Source organism: Alexandromys fortis, unplaced genomic scaffold, assembly GCF_014885135.2.
Source record: "Alexandromys fortis isolate MF-2015 unplaced genomic scaffold, M_Fortis_MF-2015_v1.1 scaffold_5, whole genome shotgun sequence".
Taxonomy (NCBI): domain Eukaryota; kingdom Metazoa; phylum Chordata; class Mammalia; order Rodentia; family Cricetidae; genus Alexandromys; species Alexandromys fortis.
In genome coordinates, this window is record NW_026067924.1 from 3,910,060 (window position 1) to 3,916,045 (window position 5,986).

Consider the following 5,986-nt stretch of genomic DNA (forward strand, 5'->3'; position numbering starts at 1 on the left):
TGCTGTTGGTGACATCCTATTTTTTATGTGTATTCTTAAATTCTATCATATCCAAATGGATGCTTACCCTCTCTTTTGCTGTGGAAACAAAAACAGAACCTCTTTTTCCAAAGCAACATATCCTTAGACCCAAATTTTGAAGTTGGTTTAACTTAGCAGTCCCCGGAATCAAATGTCTCTCTGCAGTCAAAAAAACTCAAAGAAAACACAATAATATACACATTCCAGGCTCTCTGTTTATATTGCATCTTTATGCGACTTATTTGTCTTTAGTCCTTTAATCTGACTGTCTCTTTAAAGACTTTGCTTTATTTTTTAAAACTTTATTTTTTATAACTGTCTGTACTCTTTTCCTTCTCTCTCCCAAGCCTGTGCATATTTTTTGAACATACTATAACCCATTCAGAGATTTATTTCTGTCTGAATCTGTCTTTATTGCTTACCTGTAAGCATTTTATGACCAGGAGCACCTTTTTTTTTTTTTTTTTTTTTTTTTTTTTTTTTTTTTTTTTTTTTTTTTTTTTTTTTTTTTGTCAGGGTTTCCCTGTGGCTTTGGAGCCTGTCCTGGAGCTAGTTTTGTAGACCAGGCTGGTCTCGAACTCACAGAGATCCGCCTGCCTCTGCCTCCCGAGTGCTGGGATTAAAGGCGTGCGCAATGCTAAGCAGGTGTGGCTAGGACCAAGGCTGCCTGCCCAGTCCAACATGGTGGAGGAACGTTCCCCACCAGCTCTGCTCTGGGGATGTCGCGGGTTTGTATCACCATTGAGCAGCTAGCAGCACACTGCTCACACACCCCATTTAAGTGCAGAGCCTCCCAAAAGAGCGTTGTGCTGCCAACACTAACCAGGAAGCCTTCCCTTGAAGAAGCCCTGCAGTTTTTGCCACTAAAGCGGAGCCAGAAAACCCCTTAAAGGAGTTGTGCCTCTCCTTGCCGCCAGCAAACAGAACCTATCTGAAAATATGCTGCTACCAAGAAGCCTGTTCTTTTGTGTCCAGAATTCCTTCCCAAACTCTTAGGTTTTATGTGCATGTAGTTGCCACACATTGGTGCACCATTTGCTCAGACCCAAATAATCACACAGAAACTATGTTAATTACAACACTGTTTGACCTATTAGCTCAAATTTCCTATTAACTAACTCTTACATCTAAAATTATCCCATTTCTATTATTCTGTGTATCATCACAAGGCTGTGGCTCACAGGGTAAGATTCCGGCATCTGTCTCCTACAGCTGTATGGCATCTCTTTGACTCCACCTACTTTCTCTCTTTATCTCTTTTCTGATTTCCCGCCTGGCTGAAAGAGCTTTATTCATTCATCAATGGTAATAAAACATATTCACAGCATATAAAGCGGAATCCCACATCAGGGCAGTGGTCTAATGCTTTTAATTTCAGCAGTTTATTTTTCAGATTAAAGACACTTAGCCTTGCTTGCACCAGCCATCTCTCTTCCTGTGTTAATGCCATTTTTATATCTCTGGCATAACTCTTTTACTACATGATATCATTTGTTCACCTTTTTTTGGGAGGGGGGGTGGACAAAGATGAGCCAGGCATTGGTTCTGCTAGATTTTCAAGATGCAGGGTAAGGTAAGAACACCCCTACTCTGAAGAACCCCAGTCTTGCCAGTCTTGAGAAGAATTGGTATTATCATGGAAACTGGGTCGGTGTCTGTGCAGTAGGAACTTGTCTTTTTTGTTTGTTTTTGGTTTTCGAGACAGGATTTCTCTATGTAGCCCTGGCTGTCCTGGAACTTGCTTTGTAGACCAGCTGGCCTCAAATTCACAGATTCGCCTGCCTCTGCCTCCTGAGTGCTGGGATTAAAGATGTGCCACCACCCCTGGCTTAGTCTTAACTTTTAGTAATAAATGCATTGCCATCACTATGGGCATATCTCTAAGACTTAAATACGTATCTAAATTTGAGGAACTTGGTAGTTTTTTGTGTTTTGTTTTTACTCATTTGCCATCCTGAGGATTGACCAGGTTTTATGTGTGTTAGACAAGTGTTCTAACATTGAACTATATTACTACCCTTTTTTTTCTTTGTTTTTGTTATGTGTGGTATATATATGTGTGTGTACAAGTTTGTGTGTTTGTGCATATATTTCATATGCCTCCAAGGACTTGTCTTTTTACAAAGTTTCTAAAGACATTTAACAGTTTTCTTTCCACCACTGCCTCTTGGCAGATCTGTCTTCTGGTCCTGAGCTTTTGCCTGGTTCCCACCCTGATGCTCCTTGCTTATAGGGAGAGAGTTCTTTACTCCTCTATCAGCTGACTTTGTTCTATCTGTGCTGCCTGCTGTGCACCCATTTCCCAGTGCAGGTGCTCCCGACACCTTCGCTGCACCACCCATTCCCCGTGCAGGTGCTCCCGACACCTTCGCTGCACCACCCATTCCCCGTGCAGGTGCTCCCGACACCTTCGCTGCACCACCCATTCCCCGTGCAGGTGCTCCTGACACCCCTGCTCTGCACCCATTCCCCATACAGCTGCTCCCGACACCTTCGCTGCACCACCCATTCCCCATACAGCTGCTCCCGACACCTTCGCTGCACCACCCATTCCCCGTGCAGGTGCTCCCGACACCTTTGCTGCACACCATTCCCCGTGCAGGTACTTTCAATACCCCTGCTATGCACCCATCCCTCATGCAGGTGCTTCGGCAGAGGTTTCTCCAGAACCTCTCCGTAGTCTTGTGTTGGTTTGTCCTGGAATATACAGATGTGTTTGGCTCTGGATTCTACTAGCCTTTCCCCCACACTCCATTTTTTTCCCCATCTCCCTCTGTGCTGGTTGATCTTTGTCACCTGACACAAATTAGTGTTACCTGAATGAGGAAACATCAATTAGGGATTTGACTCCATCAGATTGGTGTGTGGGTATGGGGAGGTGGAGGAATATTCTTGATGAATGATATATGTTGTAGGCATGCCCAGCCCACAGTGATGCTGCCAGCCCTGAACAGGTGGTCCTGGGTTGTATAAAAAAAGCAAACTGAGCAAGCCATGGACAACAAACTGGGAGGCATCATTCCCCATGGGCTCTGCTTCAGTTCCTGCCTCCAGGTTCCTCCACTGCTTGAATCCCTTCCTTAGCTTCCCTAAGTGATGGACTGTGACCAGGACGTGTAAGCCAGGCGAATGCTTCCTACCTCAAGTCGCTCTTAGAATGTTATCCCAGCCACAGAAACGGAACTAAAACCCTTCCCACTCTGTGGCTCTCCCTCCTTGTCTTGTTTCCTTTCTCCTGTCCCCATTTCTCACCCTCCCTCTCTTCCTCTCCTTCTGTCCCTCTTGATGAATCTCCTCCACTCCTCACTCCCTCCCTCTCAGTTTCCCTAGGATGTTTCTGAGATTTAGAAATTCTCCTGAATCTTCCTCTCAAGGATTTACACTCGTGATTTTTCAGGTTTCCCATTCTGCTACATATAAATAAAAGAGCTTCTTGGCTGCTGTCTTGGCTCAATTTATTTCAGAGATGTTTCAGTTGCCAGTATAATTTGGTAGAATTTAAAGGTCAGCAGTATTTGTAATGTTTGTGATTTAAATAAGGATTTCAAAACTGAGAGAAAAATTAGGTGATAGAAATATAAGCCGTTCTCTCCTAACAAACAGAAGGTGATGTTCATATTATAGCTGATTAGAGACAGTTGTTTTAGTATAGACTCCCAATGGATAGAGTTTAGAAAATGTTTCTTCATCATAAAGCTCTGATAATTTCAGATGACATAAACCGATACACCTTGTCAGAGTCCCCCAAACCTGTTTTCATCTTGTGTAAATCATTGGAACAAAGTCTAGAGAAACAGGAAGCAGAAGAAATCACTTGTATTTTTCAGATCTTAGTACTGGGCCTCAGGCAGGAGGCGGAAGAGACCTGAGATACTCTAAGGAACTACATAGTAATCTTCCTTCTAAACCCCTCCTCTACAGCCTATGTGATTTTATCCAATGTGCCCCGCATAAGATACTCCAGCACCATCACAGGCTGCACCAATGCTGTCCATTTAGAAGACAAATCGGAAGCACCAGCCCTGTCATTCTTGGCTTTGCAATTTAAGTGTAAAATCTTGCCAGAGTGGCAATCCATTGAAACAAAACAGTCTTGGAAATGAAGCCCTAATTTCCCTTCAAATGGCCATTTCTGGTTCTTTCCTTTCTAATTACCATTGTAATGAAGTGGCCGGTATTATGGGAGGAAGTGATTTCAAAGGCAGCAGTCTCTTATTATGAATCATACTCTTGATTTTCTACCCTAATGGGAATCAGCCTTAGTTATAGAAAATGCACGTGCAAACCCCCTCTCCACTGAGACTGAAATGGTCCCAGAACTACAGATCCTTCTTTCACTAATTGTGGCTCAGAGAATGAGTAGGCTTCAGAGCATCGCCTGGTATCGAAGCTGGGGGAAGGCATCCTGATTCTCACCAAAACATTGTTTCCAATCCCTGGGGTCTGTTGCTCTCAACAACAGATTCTCAGCGCCTTAAAACACAGCTGTATTAATATCATTCTATGAAGCCTGTATTGATATTTTGTTTGTGCTTTAACAAATAAAGCTTGCCTGGAGATCAGAGTACAGAGTTAAGCCCCTAGAGGCCAGGGAGTGGTGGCACACACCTTGGGAGACAGAGGTGGCAAGGGATCTCTGTGAGTCCAAGGCCATCCTGGGCTGCCAGATTGACCTGTGTAAAAAAGAAACAGAGCTCACACAAAGGTGATCCCAGCACTTGGGATGCCATGTCTTTATTCCCAGCACTAGAGATGGAGACAGGAGTGATATGACTGGGTAGAGAGAGGAGTATAAAGTGGAAGGAGACAAGAGCTCCTTGCAGTCTGAAAAGACAGTCGGAGGACAGGATCGCCCCTTCGGTCTGAGCCGTGCTAGAGGCCAAAGGTCTCTAAATGGCTGGCTGCCCTGCTTCTCTGGTCCTTCAGCTTTCATTCCCTAACATCTGACTCCAGGCTTTATTTATTAAGATCCATTAGACTTGGTGCTACAGAACCTACTTGTCTCAGAAAACCAAGGACTCTTGTCTGACTCCCCCCTCCCCAGCCACAGTCCTTGGCACCATTCACTGTAAACAGGCACCTCCCCTTTTTTGTTACCTGTCAAAGTTCAGGATCCCACTTTCATCGATTTAAATGGAATTTCTCTTTTCACTTTAATTGCAGCTCCACAGGGACGGAATTCCGATCCCGTGTTCCCTCAAGCTTATTTTTCATTCAGTTCTTCTCAGTGTACCACTGCTCCTGGTCCGGGAGTTGTGGTGTGGTGACAGTTGTGGTCACCTGGGGCTTGAACACCTGATTAAACTGATTGCACAATGATTTGCTCCAAATGGTGATAAATATGCACCAAACTCCTTGGTTGCAGTGATGTCACACATCACAAACAAGATAAGCCATCTACCAGCTGGGTCTGCAATCTAAAACACGGGAGAACTCCCAACAGCAAAACACAGAAAGTTTTGCCCATGGCAATTGCTCGTTTGTGCATCTGGAGGTTTTACAATGTCCAGCTGTAGGGAACATAACACTCGCCACTATCAGCACTGGAACAATTTAGAACTGGTGATTGACATCAGGCACCTGTCTTGATAGAACTTGAAGATCTTTTCCAAGGTCATTCTTTGACCCACACATCCCTTGATCAGAGATGCATTTACTGTAGCTTCCTGGGAAAAGAAAATTCAAAGTGCCCCTTGTAGCAAAATGACCTCTGTTTTTATGTTTTTATTTGGAGGTATAAGATATGAGTTTAAGTACAATCCCTGCTGCTTACTGGTTGTGGAAAAAATTATTTAATGTTTTTCTGAGATCCTGCAGGTAGATGGAAAATCCTGGAGTTAAATTTGTAAAGTGTATATAAGTTTGATAATTCAGTAATATTCTCAATTCTTGTCTTGTAGTCACTGCATACCTCCGCACTCAAGAGTTTGTTACCAGTCTGGAGATTAGCTGATACTTTACCCCA